Here is a 15,123-nt window from a genome sequence, read left to right as displayed (position 1 = left end):
TGTCTATATATATGCTTTATATCTATGTGTGTGTGTGTGTGTGTGTGTGTGTGTGTGTGTGTGTGTGTATCCTTTATATATATCTATATATATATCTATATCTATCTATATATATATATATATATATATATATATATATATATATATATATATACACACACAGTGGATATAAAAAGTTTACACACCCCTGTTAAAATGCCAGTTTTTTGTGATATAAAAAAATGAAACCACAATAAATTATTTCAAAAATTTTCCCACCTTTAATGTGACCTGTACAATTCAATTGAAAAACAAATCTGTTAGGGGAAAACACAAAAAATAAAAAACATACAATACGCTGGTTGCATAAGTGTGCACAGTATGAAACTAATACTTTGTTGTGTGTGCACACCCTTAAACTAATACTTTGTTGAAGCACCTTCTTTCAGGCATAAAACTTTTTTTTTCTTTTCAATTTACAACTAATTATACTGCATATATGCCACCTCTCAGATTGCACAACAGCAAGGGATAGGGCAAAAATGACCCACCCACAAAGTAATTCCAGCAGAAGTGGCTAAATAATTATTCAATCACATCTGCAAGCAGTAAAGATATTCGATATTATAAGTATACAATTATATGATATCTATCAATCTCTCTCTCTCTTCTTCTTCTTCTTCTTTCGGCTGCTCCCGTTAGGGGTCGCCACAGCAGATCAACTGTTTCCATTTCTTCCTGTCCTCTGCATCTTGCTCTGTACACCAACCACCTGCATGTCCTCTCTCACCACATCCATAAACCTTATCTTAGGCCTCCCTCTTTTCCTCTTACCTGGTAGCTTTATCCTTAGCATCTTTTTCCCAATATACCCAGCATCCCTCCTCAGCACATGCCGAAACCAATGCAATCTCGCCTCTCTGGTTTTGTCTCTAAACCGTCCAACCTGAGCTGACCCTCTAATATACTGATTCCTAATCCTGCCCATCCTTGTCACACCCAGTGCAAATCTTAACATCTTTAACTCTGCCATGTCCAGCTCTGACTCTTGCCTTTTGTCAATGCCACCGTCTCCAACCCATATAACATAGCTGGTCTCACTAACTCTCTTGTAGACCTTCCCTTTCACGCTTACTGGTACCCGTCTGTCACAAATCACTTCTGACACTCTTCTCCACCCATTCCATCCTGCCTGTACTCTCTTCTTTACCTCTCTTCCACACTCACCATTACTCTGAACTGTTGATCCCAAATACTTAAACTCATCCACCTTCACCAACTCTACTCCCTGCATCCTAACCATTCCTCTATTCTCCCTCTCATTCACACATATATTCTGTCTTAGTCCTGCTGACCTTCATTCCTCTCCTTTCTAGAGCATATCTCCACCTCCCCAGGGTCTCCTCAACCTGGTCCCTACTCTCACTACAGATCACGATGTCATCTGCATACATCATAGTCCACGGGGCCTCCTGTCTGATCTCATCTGTCAATCTGTCCATAACCACTACAAATAAGAAAGGGCTCAGAGCTGATCCTTGATGTAATCCCACCACCACCTTAAATGCATCCATCACTCCCACTGCAGACCTCACCACTGTCACACTGCCCTCGTACATATACTGTACCATTCTTACATCTCTGCCACTCCCGACTTCCTCATACAATACCATAACTCCTTTAGGCACCCTGTCATATGTTTTCACGAAGTCCACAAAGATACAATGCAACTCCTTCTGACCTTCTCTACATTTCTGCATCAACACTTTCAGGGCAAACATCGCATCTGTAGTGCTCTTTCCTGGCATGAAACCATACTGCTGATCGCTAATCATCATCTCCCTTCTTAACCTAGCTTCCGCTTCTCTTTCCCATAACTTCAAGCTGTGACTGATCAATTTTATCCCTCTGTAGTTACTACAGCTCTGCACATCACCCTTATTCTTAAAGACAGGTACTAAAATGCTTTTTCTCCACTCCTCAGGCATCCTCTGACTTTCCAAGATTTCATTAAACAATCTGGTTAAAAACTTCACTGCCATTTCTCCTAAGCACCTCCATGCTTCCACTGGTATGTCATCTGGGCCAGCAGCCTTTCCATTCTTCATTCTCTTCATAACTGTCCTTACTTCCTCCTTACTAATCTGTTTCACTTCCTGATTCACTATCACCACATCATCCAACCTTCTCTATCTCTCATTCTCTTCATTCATCAGTCCCCCAAAGTACTCTTTCCATCTGCTCAACACACTCTCCTTGCTTGTGAGTATGTTTCCCTCATTATCCTTTATCACCCTCACCTGCTGCACATCTTTCCCAGCTCAGTCTCTCTGTCTAGCCAATCGGTACAGGTCCTTTTCTCCCTCTTTAGTGTCCAACTCTCCATATGCCTTATTCTTAGCCTTTGCCAACTCTTTCTTTGCCATGTGCTTCATCTCCTTATACTTCTGTCTACTTTCTTCATCTCTTTGACAACCCCACATCTTTTCACTAGCCTCTTCTTCTGTATACTCTCCTGTACTTCCTCATTCCACCACCAGGTCTCCTTGTCTTCCTTCCTCTGTCCAGATGTCCCCAAAGCACCTTTCTAGCTGTCTCCCTTATCAGTTCTGCTGTAGTTACCCAGCTATTCAGTAACTCTTCACTACCCCCTAGTGCCTGTCTTAACTCTTCCCTGAACTCCACCTCACAATCACCCTTTTTCAACTTCAACCATTTAATCCTTGGTACTGCTCTCACACTGAAGATAAAAGAAACTCAGTCCTCAGGATAAAGTGCCTCTTGTGATAATGTAGAATAAATCGAAAGAAAAAATCCAGAGGCAACACCATACAAAGCGAAGGAGACTTTATTGATGAATAACACAGACCATATATATAAGAAAAGTGAGCATTTTTGCGTTGCTAAGAACGCTTCTTCAGGCTTAATAACTCCATTCCTAAAATCAACTGTTTAAATACATCCTGGTATTAAATTCATTAATTGTTGAACCAATCACAAGTTAATGAACTATCAAAAAACTTCACCTCATTACATAAATTACATAAATTAAAAATTATCATGTTGTTATTTCCAAACAATAGCATAATGTAATATATATATATATATATATATATATATATATATATATATGTATATATATATATATATATATATATATATATATATATATATATATATATATATGTATATATATATATGTATATATATATATATATATATGTGTGTATGTATGAGTAGGTGTATGATGATGTCCACATGTCTATTCTCAAATGCAGTGTAACTATATGTAGTATAAAAAAATGTATTCGGATGTTATTCATGATGTCTTATTAAAACAAAAACAAAAAAAAAACGTATCTATCTACTCATGTACATGGTTATAGATACATATACATGTGTAAATGTATTGATTCTGCCTGAAAGTATGAGAATAGCCGGTGAAACTAAAAGCAACTATATGGTTAAAAGTAACCATATATAAAAAGATGTAAAAAAATATAATAAAATATGTGTAAAATGACCCTGAGCATTCAAACAAACACTGGTATATAGCAGCAATAATACATATCTATATAAATATCAATATATTAAAAAATACATTTATATATGTGCTTAAAAAATATATATAAAAAATATGTAGAGCAGTCACAAAAGAAGAGAGCGTATATAATGTATATATGACAACAATGATTTAAAGCTGTGGTTAAAACTCTAATAACCATCATGTATTTGAAAGTAATGACAATGACACCTTTATATTTCAGTGTGCATATGGTCTATCTTTCCCTGAACTCTGCCTCACAATCAGCCATTTTCAGGTTCAACCATTTAATCCTTGGCACTGCTCTCAAGCTCCTCCTCCTCTTCTTGATCACCAATGTCATCCTACAGACCACCATTCTAAGCTGCCTAACTACACTTTCCCCTGTCACCACTTTACAGTCTCCAATTTCCTTCAGACTTGCCCTCCTGCATAGGATATAATCCACCTGTGTGCATCTTCCTCCACTCTCGTACGTCACCCTATGCTCTTTCCTCTTGTTAAAATACATATTCACCACAGCCATGTCCATCCTTTTCGCAAAATCCACTACCATATGACCTGCTGCATTCCTCTCCTTAACACCATACCTACCCATCACTTCCTCATCCCCTCTGTTCCCTTCACCAACATACCCATTGAAATCTGCTCCAATCGCCAGTCTCTCACCCTTGGGTACACTCACCACCACTCCATCCAACTCACTCCAAAATTTTTCTTTCTCATCCATCGCACACCCAACATTCATCATTACACCATCAATTTCCAGCTTCATAAACATCACTCTATCCAACACTCTTTTCACCTCCAAAATACATGCTGTGGGGTCGCAGTGCAGTGAAGATTGGAGTATTTGCCCTTTCCTCACTGTAGTGCGATCTCGGGGTTGGAATAAATATTTAGAGGGGGGTGTGGGTGGCTCAGCCACCCACAATATCATTTTTGATTTTGCTCATTAGACCGTTCGATTATTCATATAATATATATATATATATATATATATATATCTACACACACACACACACACATATATAGCTGGGGTGCCTTCTGTGTGGACTCTGCATGTCCTCTCAGTGGTCACGTGGGTTTCCTAGAGGTGCTCTGGTTTCCTCCCACATTCCAAAGACATGCAGTAGGTGGACTGGACACTCTAAATTGGCTGTAGGTGAGAGTGCGTGTGCAAGTGAGTGGTACAAATGAACTACCATGGCAGGCCTAGCCACCCGGCAGTGTAAACCTTAGCTCAAGATGATTGTCACTGCTGAAGTGACAGCCCGACCCCATGTGCAAAATGAAATGGAAAATGGGTTGAGGATGGATATATATATATATATATATATATATATATATATATATTTATAGGTTCATAGGTAGGTACTAGGCTATCTGCCCGAGGGCATTTATAAGCCTAGCCAGAGTGTGTTGGCTTTCTCCGCCCCATTGATTAATTAACTGATCCTCTGTCAAGCAGAGCCAATGAAGTGATCCCAGGGGTGTATTTTCTGTTACCCATCCACTCGTCAAGGTTTCTCTTGAAGAGTGTTAGTGAGGGGATCTGCCTAATGTAGTTTGGAATTTTGTTCCAAAGCATGTGGAGTCTCTGTTACAGGAGTCTATCCCTCCAGCATGTTCTATTTATTGTTGTGGCGATGTTTAGCTCACTAGAGAAAGTGGCTCGCAGTGACTTGGATTTTTTTAGGTGGAGCATGTCCATCAATTCTGAGTTGGACATGGCTTTGTAAGTCAGGCAGAGATCACCTCTGCGTAAGCGATATGCCACTGAGTACAGCCAGAGTTTTTTCGGTCTGGCTGCATAGGACATATGTTTGAGGCCAGTAATCCTCTTGGTGAGGTACTTTTGTGGTCTTTCCAGCTGTTGGAAGTGTCTTGTGAGGTACATCCCAAATGGGGCATTATATTCTATGATGGGTCTGATGAGTGATGAGTAGAGGGGCACTATAACCTTTTTATTTCTAGATGCTAACCCTTTAGTAATTAGATGGTCCACATAGAAGGATTTCCTAACTACTTTGACAATATGATTGTCAAAGGAGAGATTACTATCTACCTGGGTCCCCAGATCTCCTATTACCTCGTTTGTATTAAGGGGGTTGCCACCTATGTGGTAATTCCTGGGTATTTTGTTTTTCCCAAATGGGATGACTATGCATTTTTTGGCATTTAGCTTGAGGCCATGACTTTGACACCAGATGTCCGTTGCAGTAAGGCCCTTTTGGAGGATGTCTGTTTCAGCCAGAGAGTCAATTATGGCTCCCAGTTTGCAGTCATCGGTAAACTTGGTTAGCCATAGTCCTCCTGTGTTTGCCTGTACTTCTGCGAAGTATATGCCAAACAGTAGGAGTCCCAGGACTGAGCCTTGTGGGACACAACTTGTGACTGGTTTAGAGTCAAACCTGGAGCCCGCTATTCTTACTGTGTGAGTTCTGTCTGTAAGCCAGTTGGCAACCCATCTTGTGACGTAGGGGTTTATGTTCAGGCTGGTGAGTTTTTCTGTAATACCCGAGTGGGGAATGGTGTCAAAAGCCTTGGCGAGGTCAAGGTAGGCTGTGTGAACCACCTTTTCCTCTTCTATGGCCTTAGTGACTGTCTTGAAGAAGTCAATCAGGTTTAGTAGGCATGATCTGCCCTTAACAAAGCTGAACTGGGTCAGGTCAAGTGTTTGGAGGTTCCCAATGTCTTTGTTAATGAGTTCCATGATGATGCGCTCCATAGCCTTGTAGACCAGGCTAGTTAGGCTTATGGGGTGATAGTTACCAGGGTCAGTTGTGGCCCCTCCTTTGTGGAGAGGAATAACTGTTGCTGTGCACCATTCTATGGGCATGTAGCCTGTGGAGAGGCTGAGGTTGAACAGTGTGTTTAGGTGGGGGTTAGTACATTCTGTAGTTCATGCAAGATGCAGCCTGGAACACCATCTGGCCCCATTGACACTGTGTTTTTGGCTTTTGAAAGGGCTGTTTTCACCTGTGCTTCTGTGATTTCCGGGACACTACACTTTTCAGGTATTGTTGTAGGCCCTTTTGGGGGTGAGAGGGGGTTGAAGTTTGCACTGAATCTATCTGCCAGGATGTTGGCAATATCATTAGGTTCAGTATATTTTCTGCTATATTGCACTAATTCAGTGCATATCTGCGAGTTGCCACTTAGATTCTTAACATAGCTAAAGAAGGCTTTGTGGTTATCTTTTGAATCCTTGGCTATTTTTCTTTCGAAGTTAGCCTTGGATGATTTTATGAGGGACTTTAGTTTTTTACTGATACTGGTCAGGGATGTCTTTCCTTCTTGGGATTTGCTTTTTTTCTGAACTAGTTTCCTCCTTCTATTGTATAGACTGTTTATGGCAGGGGTCCACCAAACTGGTTTCCTTCTCTTAGAGGAGTGAGTCTTAGTTTTGCTAGGGATGCCACAATCCATGCATCCTTGTAGGTGCTCACAGAGTGCATTTGTAAAGGTTTCTGCATCTTGGGCAGCATTAACCTTTAGCATGGGGGCTGTGAAACTTACCACCTCTGTCTTAAGTAAGGTGAAGTTTGCTTTAGAAAAGTTTTTTACTGCTGTTTCCTTAGTTGGGGGGGGGGTGGTGGGGTGTGGACATCCAGAGTGATTAGTTTACGGTCTGATATAACCAGTGACGGGTTGACCTCCGGTGTGGAACACCTTTCGCCCATGTTGGTGATGACCAGGTCCAATATGTTTTCACCTCTGGTAGGGGAGTTTACCAACTGATCCAGGGCATTTGAGTTGATGAATTCCAGGAAGCGCCGGGCCTGGGAGTTTGTACTTGAGCAATTTTCCCAGTTAATGGTAGGGTAATTGAAATCGTCCAATATCAGTGTGTTCGGAAGGACCTTCATGTTTTCCAGTGTCTCCAGAAAGGTGGAGTGGTGGTCCTGGGTCATGGAGGGTGATCTGTAGCAGGCCACAATTTGCATTGCAGTTTTGCCCGATGTTAGTTGCACATGGATGATCTCAGAGGTATCATGCTGCGCCACTAACCTGGAGGTGTAGGTATCCTTGATGAATATGGATACACCCCCTCCTTTTGTGTTTCGGTCCGTGTTTTGTGGCTGAAACGTGTGGTATGAGTTGTAGCCCGGTACTGCTGGGGTGCTCTCTGGAGCCTTAAACCAGGTTTCAGTTACTGCACAGATGTCAACGTTCTCCATAATGAAGAGTGCTTCGAGCGCGTGCATTTTGAGATTTAAACTCCTGGCATTGAGTAGCATAACCCTCAGTTTTTTGTTTATTGTGCTGTTAAAAAAGGCACTATAGGGGCAGCAAGAGCCGTGGCCAGTATTCGAAAGCCTAAGGGTGATAGGTCTCTTGCGAAGCAACATGGCTTGTCGAGCATGTCGTCCCAGGCTGACAGACATTGGGACCCCTTTGAATGACACCAGAAGCTTAGCCAATTGTTGAAATTGATCATTTTTTCTTTATACTGAGGTATCATTCTTGGTGAGGGCAGGATGCTACTCAGGGTCAGGGTCATACCAGCCTGGACTACATGATCAGAGAGCTCTTCCATGTTTCTTTTCATGTAGTCCAGGGAGGTACGTCTCAGGTCATTCACACCAACATGAACAATGACAGAGTCATATTTGTACTTGTTCTGGAGTGACCTGAGTGTTTGTGTTATGTGGCGGATTCTGGCTCCCGACAGGCAACTAACAGTAACCTTCTGCTTGTCCAGCCTAGTGAGTGGGACGTCAGTGTGCCTGACTATAGAGTCACCTATTACTAGTGTGTTAGGTATGTTATTTCGCCTTAAGGGATGTGATTGTGCGGCACACTGATTTTGTGTTTTATGTGTTGTCTGGTTTGTGACGGGAGGTGCAGGTTGTTTGGGTGTCTGCTTTGGAGGTCTCTGATGCTTTTGCAGGTTTTTATTTAGAGCCTCCAAGTATGATTTTGTGTATTTATGTGTATTTTTTGCCAGTGATGTTTTAGTAGGTCTATGTGTGGCTGGAGGTATGGTGCAAGTGTTAACCTTCTCCTCTTGACTGTTTGTTCCAGTCTTGGGTGAAGACAGCTTAGCCTCCAGTTTGGCTGTATAATTTCATCTCTCGTATATGTTAGTGTTTTGTGGTAGGAGGAGAGGGTTGTCTGTGTACATGAGGTAGTTGTAACATTGCCTCAGGATACCCAGATTCACCAGCTGGACTGGAGAGTACACCTGAAATTGCCCTTTGGTCATGCCTGAATAGTAGTGTGAGCTGCTTAGTCACTTGGTTGGTGAGGGGTGAATAAAGAGCCTTGCCCTGCTGGGCAATCAAGTGTCAGGGTACATTAGTGCTTGCTATTAGGTCTGAGCAAGTGCTGGGCTGAAGGATGCTTTTTGAGTGCTTAGGTTGAGAGTTAGACTAGTTTCAAGGGAAAAACTGAAGAGGAGATTTAGTGGAGCCGGGAATAATTTAACTGTAGCTAACCGGTGCTGCCTGGTGCGCAAAACCGTGCAAACGCAGTTTTTATAGTAGGGAATGAAAGAGATAGAAATTAGCCCAAAATGGCCAATAAACTACTAACTTCTGGGCTGGAACCACTCCTCCAGGGACAGATAGGCTGCTCAAAGCTCCCCTCTCTCACAGGTGAACAGAGAAACTTCCTTCTATCCAAGTAAGGTATGGGCAACTCAGAAACTAGTATCACAGCCCTGAATTCAGCACTAGCCTGAAAACTGAACTATACTAACTTAGAAAGGTGGGAAACAAGGATTTTCTTTTTGCTTTTTTGAAAAGATAAAGCAAAAACAGTAAAAAATACACTTAAAACAACTTTAAACGACTACAAACGATCAGAAAAGGCTATCACACTTTAGCGTGTAGCCTACAACAGTTAAACAAATTATTTAAACAAAAAATGACTTTTTAAAAGTGCAGTGTATATATATATATATATATATATATATATATATATATATATATATATATATATATATATATACACGCACACACACACACACACACACACACACACACACACACACACACACACACACACACTCACACTCATATATATGAGTGTATCCACTTTCAACTTCTTAAACACCTTCTAAACAATAACCTCCTCTCATCGTCACAGCATGGATTCCGACCATATCATAGCACTACTACAGCTCTTCTAAGTTTCACTAATACTATAAATAAATTCAGAGATGATGGAAAAATAGTGATTTCAGTCTTTTTGGACATGTCTAAAGCATTCGATACAGTTTACCATCCTCCTAAGTTACTGTCCACTCTGAATAATCTTAATATCAACCCTGATTCTGTTAACTGGTTTCAAAGTTATCTATCTAGCCGCCAGCAAGCTGTGAAATGGAAGCAAGATCTATCCCTTCTCTTTCCTGTTACACTTCAAGTCCCTCAAGGTTTAGTCCTAGGGCCTCTCCTTTTCAGCATATTCATAAATGATCTTAATACTGCCTCCTGTCAAGCATCTATCATACAATATGCAGATGATTCAACCCTCATATGTGCAGCATCCACAATAACTCAACTTCTTACAGTCACACAAAATGCCTTCTCTGATATTGAAATGTGGCGAGCAAACTCACAACTCATTCTCAACCCTATTAAAACTAAACATATGATCTTTCATCCATCTAAACCTACTAACCTCCCAGCTAACTTTCATATCACTGCCAGTAGTAATACTAGGATTTTCCCAGATTCCCAAACAAAACTATTAGGCATCATAATCGACAACAGACTAAAATTTGACATACACATTTCTAACACAATCAAAAAGGTTCACAAGAAAATAGGAACAATGTATAGAAGCAACAAATTCTTAACAGACGCTGCAACAATAGCCAAAGCTAGAACCCACCTTCTCTCCTCACTCTTATATGCATCTTCCATACTTACCAACCTCAAAAAGTCAGAACTAAGTAAATTAGAATTATGTTACAATAAGGTTGCCAAATTTACAACAGATTCAACACATTCAACCCATCAATGTCAATGCCTCAAAAGTCTTTCTTGGTTGGAACTATCTCATGTTATGAACTATAACCAATTAATAATGTCTCAGAAAATAATGCACAATCCTGAGAAGGTACCTTCCCTAAAAAATCTTCTACAACCCTACTCTAACATTCGTACTCTTCGATCATCTAACACAGACTTACTCCAAGTAACCAAAGTATCCAATACCAGCAGGCAACTCTCTTTACTCTAACTTTGCTGCTAAAAATTTGAATACCCTTCCACATAGTATTAGATCCATAAGCAATCTTAATCATATCAAAATATCTCTCAAAAGACACTTATTTGAATCTTGGCTTTGCACATGTAACACTCCAGGTTAGTTATTAACTTAGCATTACTTATACATTTTGGGTGTACATACTAACTGTGTTAACATATCCCTTCTTACAACACTACTTCTCTATAAGTAGTTGCATTCCTAACTGCAACTCTCAATATGGAAGTATTACTAAGCACTACTTTGCCTAAGTGATTTGCCCTACTTAATTGCCTAACTAATGTTATGTTGCTCCACATATATAAGTCCAACCATATATTTGTCTATATTCTAGTGTTTAAAGTCTTGTTCTATTTGATACTATGTATATATTTTTGTTTTTAATTTTTTATCCTGTAAATGTGTCAGCACTCTTTTTTTGTCTTTAATTTGTATTACTTGATGTGATGACTTTGTATATAAGCTTAAGCTGGAGCTTTTCTCCCCACCCAGGCCACCACTAAAAATGGGCACTGTCCCAGTCGGACCATCCTAGCAAAGAATTGTTGTTTCTATGTTAGAAGGTGATACAGTGGTAATCAGGAATTTTTCCTTTCCCTACTATAGTGCAGTCTCAGAAGTGGCATATATAAGGGATTAGGGGGTACAATGGTCCTGCAAAAAACTATGTTTTCATTTTTTATTGATCAGATGGTGACCAACAAGTTCTGTTCAATCACTTGCTGTTCGATATTCTAATTTTTCAATATATGGACAAGCATTATATGTGTCTGTGTGTGTGTGTGTGTGTGTGTTTGTGTGTGTGTGTGTGTGTGTGTGTGTGTATATATATATATATATATATATATATATATATATATATATATATATATTTGTGGGTCTACTTTAAAATACCAAAATGACATAGGGCCAGATTCACGAAGGCTTGCACGGAGTCTAAGAGTAGAGTAAGACTCCAGACAGCCAATATGTCTGCCGAGCAATCCAGGAACAGCCGGCAGGGGCATGCATGAAAGCTCCTAAAACTACTCTTGCACGGACAGTGTTATGTTATGCAAATTAACTAATTTGCTGCTGAAAGCTATGCAAATGAGTTAAATTTGCGATCCAGGAAACACTAACCTGTCCGAGTAAGAGTAGTGTTATTTGCAGAAATGTACTCCGTTGGTAACGGAGTACTGTTCTGCAAATAGCAAAATGGAGGTATGACAGCTCCAAATAAAGGATGCATCCAGTTGAGGAAGCATGCCAATGGTCAAATATAAGGCCACTGGCATTTTTATCTGTTGCAAAATAATAAAAAAAACTTTTTTTCCCTGATCTCTGATGTTTAAGTGTAGCGCAGCGCACCGCAAATGTGCAGTGCTCTAAAAAACCTGAAAAAAAAATAAAAACCAAAAATAGGCATTTTATTAAAAATATTCTTCTGCCATGCAGGTGAATGGCAGGCTGGAGACAACATGGCTACTGAGAAGTGGTTGCTAAGGGGGGAAGCTCAGTCTGAGAGATGTAACCAAGCATTAGTAGGCAATCCTATGTAAATGAGGATAAGGATAGTGAATCCCAATTTTCCCTGCCATGTGAACCATGTCCCTAGAGTGTAGGATTAGGGGAGTAACAGAGTAGAAAATAGGTGACATCATGAGGGGGTATGTATCAAAGACTGTAAGTTTATTGGAGCAGAGTGGTATGTGTTTGCTGTAAGTTACTCAGGACTGGAAGAGGCGTGTCTACAGTTGTCTTAACTGAAACTCAAAAACCGAAGGTGTACGCCGTGGATAATAGTAAAGTTTCTTGCAAAGATGCTTACACTGTGTGCGCGCGTGTGCGCGTATGCAAAGCCGTCTAAGCCTATGTGCGCGTGTGTGCGCCTGTGTAAGCCTGTGTAAGGCTGTCTAAGCCTGTGTGCGTGCATGTGCACCTGCCTAAGCCTGTGTAAGCCTGTGTGCGTGCATGTGCACTCATGTGCGCGTGTTTGCACGTCGCTGCCCCCTGTGGAAACAGAAAGGGAAAAGGAAGGAAAAGAAGTAGTAGGAAGTTAACCAAGGAGAACTAGCAGAGCTGCCAGGTGAAATCAATCAGAATCAGCCAATTACACAGGCAGTACACTAGCCCAGCCCAGCCCAGCACTTAAAACTCTGCAAACAACATTCCCCCATGTTTTTCTCAGAAACACTGCAACACTGCAGTCTACAAAGAGAAGTGAAAACTTAAAAAGCTTAACTGAGACAAAAAATGTTAGGGGCTGCCATTGCTATTATAAGGCAACATGTGTAAGATGCTGAGGGTGGTGCTATTACGAATGCTGCTGAGCAACCCACAGTGAGAAGACGGTGAAGAGTGTACAGACCCAGGGTAACCTACCAGAGGCTACATGAGCTCGAGATAGTGGAGCGCTATAGAGTGGACAGAGACCTCCTGCAGCAAATTGTTGAGATGTGCAGGCCACGCCTCACACACAGAACCAACAGAGGGGAACCCATCCCAGTGGAAACCAAGGTATGTGTTGGCCTAAGAATACTAGCAACAGGTACCTTCCAGAGACCAACTGGTGATATGATTGGGATTTCACAGGCATCAGCATCCAGGTACTGCACCAGTTCCTGAATGCCATGTCAGCACATGTTGGTGATCATGTATATTTCCCCAATTCCCGTGAGGTTTTGGCCAGCAATATGCATCTCTTCCAGCAAATAGTGGAATACCCTGAGGTAGTGAGTGCAATTGACTGCACGCACATACACATCAAAGCACCAGCCGGTGAGCGGGGTAGGGCCTACATCAACTGCAAGGGCTTTCACTCCATCAACTGCCAGGTCGTGTGTGATGCCCAGGGCATAATACTGAATGTGTGTGCTGGCTGCCCTGGAAGCTACCACGATTCCCATATCTGGCATCTGACACAGCTGTACCAGACATTTGCCAATGGGGCATCCCTGACGGTCACCTAGTGGGGGATGCTGGATACGCACTGGAGCTGTGGCTGATGACACCCATCAGAAATGCACACACACCTGAACAAGAACTCCATAATGAGGCACATGCATAAACACAAAATGCAATTGAGCATATGTTTGGGATGCTCAAGTCACAGTTCTGGTGCCTGGACACATCTGGTGGTGCCTTGCAGTACTCACCAACTACATGTACCCAAATTGTCATGGTATGTGCCATGCTACACAATATTATCCTGCAAAAACAGCTGCAGCAGGAACAGCATGGGGCAGGGCCAAACAGCCCCCCACCATTGCCAAGGCCTGCACAGGCACAGCATGACTCAGAGGAGGAACAACCTGATCCTGCCCCAGTAGGCAGAAGGAGGCATGCCCAGTATGCCTTGGCCTTGGCAAAGAGGCAATGCATAGCACATACACTGGCTCAGTAGGAACCCTAGAAATGATACCTCTCACTGACTTGCACATAAAATAAAAGGGATGCCTAACTTGACACTACCCGTTTCCAAACATGTATAGGGAGTGTAGTATGCGCATCCGACATAGGCAGCCCTACAGCACCACCTGAGGCATGATTGCCATGTTTTAAGCAATATAAAGCAGTGCTATGCAGCTTTTACCAATATTTAGTATATGTAAACAACATTGCCCGTGCTAACTAGCACAACGTCAGGCAACATTGAGCAATGTTGGGCAAGGTCGGGCAAAGTTGAGCAATGTCAGGTAAACATGCTCATATTTGCTTTACTGTCCCTTAAGCAGTCTGGTCTGCCCAGCATGAAAATAAAAGACAGTAACAGGGCTCGAACCCAGGATACTGTGCATTATAGTCACAGTACTGAACCACTAAGCCATGATAGCATTGCAGTGGCACAGACACAGCAGGACAATTGTACACTAATGCAAACACAAAGAAATGCTGTAACATGGCCCTAAAGAGGCATATGGGTAACCTCCCCCACAGGCCTATGCAGACAGAGAACATCAGGCCAGGCGGTGTGATGTGGGTTGTGTAGGCTATGAAGTTGCAATCTAATATATGTGGCATTGGACGCTAAGATGTGTAGTACAGTAGTATGCCTCAAGCCAGTATGATAGGCAACAGTACAGACTGAAATGGTGTACCGTACATAGCAGTGGAGGGATAGCAAATGTGTATAAGTGTCAGGTGAACCCCTCATCCTATGTACACCCACAGTAACAATCAGGTGTGCCCCCGGGTAGAAATGTACAAAGAATAGCTGTCCCCCCTGTATGTAGAAATATTGATAGTCTATGCAAAGTGTCTCATGGAAGCCCTGCAGGCACAGCATGATCCCTGTTGATCTATGACACGAAGGTGAGCCCTGCTGTAAAAATACAACTTGATTTTCCATACACATATAGTATAAATGTCTATACCGGGCGTGCTCACACACTCCA

General features: G+C 41.7%; 1 pseudogene; it reads left to right on the top strand.

The window, feature by feature from the left end:
- Positions 1-15,123, top strand: part of LOC122792372 — a 49,762-nt pseudogene that overhangs the window by 10,480 nt on the left and 24,159 nt on the right.

This window comes from Protopterus annectens, chromosome 1.part2 (genome assembly GCF_019279795.1).
Source record: "Protopterus annectens isolate FY-2018-M chromosome 1.part2, PAN1.0, whole genome shotgun sequence".
NCBI classification, from domain to species: domain Eukaryota; kingdom Metazoa; phylum Chordata; order Ceratodontiformes; family Protopteridae; genus Protopterus; species Protopterus annectens.
Note: the sequence above shows the minus strand (reverse complement) of the source record. Positions and strands in the feature narration are given on the sequence as shown.